General features: G+C 41.2%; 1 pseudogene; it reads left to right on the plus strand.

Annotated features, from left to right (window-relative positions):
* Positions 1 to 718: 718 nt before the first annotated feature.
* Positions 719 to 1,054, plus strand: LOC133047998 (enhancer of rudimentary homolog; annotated as a pseudogene).
* Positions 1,055 to 1,365: the final 311 nt, after the last annotated feature.

Consider the following 1,365-nt stretch of genomic DNA (forward strand, 5'->3'; position numbering starts at 1 on the left):
GATAAGATGACAAGATCCCATTCAGAGTCATGACAGTTGTGATAGAGGGAACAAAAGAGGAGATATGTTTTAGATGATTTATATTATAATGGGAGCTATGGAGCAGATAGGGAAGGTCTAGCATGATCCTGAGATTTTTGCCTTGAATAAATGAGCAGTGTGATAGCTTTACATGATACATGGGATAGAGATGTCAGAGTGACTTCTGAGAAGAAATAGAATGGTATTGCTGTTTGTAAGTCTTGTTTATACTATAGTCTTTCTCTCTGGAGGAAGTTAGGGCCACCATAAGCTTGGGTTTACACAGGAAAGTGCCAGTTTATGCCTGTTGTTCTAGATACTAATTAGTAACTGACAAGGTATATAGTCATATTGGCTATGATAGATTGCCAAACTAAAAGAAAGATTTTTTTTCCTGTCTTTTATCCCTTGGAAAGAGCTTCCTTTTGAATTCACTTGCACTTCAAAAAGTCCATGTTCCTCTGTCAGACTCCAACATTATCATAACATGTATAAAATTATTTTCCTATGGTTCCACCTTCTTCAGTAGATTGACACTTGAAAGTGAAAGTCACTCAGTCCTGTCCGACTCTTTGCGACCCCTGGGCTATACAGTCCATGGAATTCTCAAGGCCAGGATACTGGAGCATTGGCTGTTGGTGGTCTTGCGGGTAAGCTTGTGTGGGGCGGCAGAGTCGGCATCGGCTGCAGGGGGAGACTTTGGTGCGATGTCTCACACCATCTTGCTGGTACAGCCTACCAGGAGGCCAGAAGGCAGAACTTAGATGCTGACTATGAATCTGTGAATGAGTGTATGGAAGGTGTTTATAAAATGTATGCAGAACATCTGAAGAGAATGAATCCCAACAGCCTCTCTATCACATATGATATCAATCAGTTGTTTGATTTTATTGTTTACTGAGCTGATACCCAGACATACCAGCCTTGTGACAAAGATTGGATTAAAGAGAAGATCTACGTGCTCTTTCGTCGACAGGCCCAACAGGCTGGGAGATTTGGAAGCATTAAGGGGACGGAAGTGAACTTGGAATAAAGTGTGTGCTCTAGCGCAAGTTTTGTATTATAGTTATCCTGTTTCCATTTTGGTATACCCTAGCCAGAATTGAATGTATTAGATACAATGTGATGATCTTGTTCAATCTGAAACCCTCTTTGCCCCCCCGCCCTTTTTTTTACTTAAACATTTTTATGATGATTTAGATGAAAGTTGGTTTTTGTCAGTCAATGTTGGTTCCAGTCCCTCAAACTGTTCATACCTGCTTGATAACATCCACTGTACTAATCGTTCTTCAGATTGAGGTGGGGGAGGGGGGGTAGTGGTGCAGTTTAGTTACATCCTTGAGA

The sequence above is a fragment of the Dama dama genome, chromosome 28, assembly GCF_033118175.1.
Source record: "Dama dama isolate Ldn47 chromosome 28, ASM3311817v1, whole genome shotgun sequence".
In the NCBI taxonomy this organism is placed as follows: domain Eukaryota; kingdom Metazoa; phylum Chordata; class Mammalia; order Artiodactyla; family Cervidae; genus Dama; species Dama dama.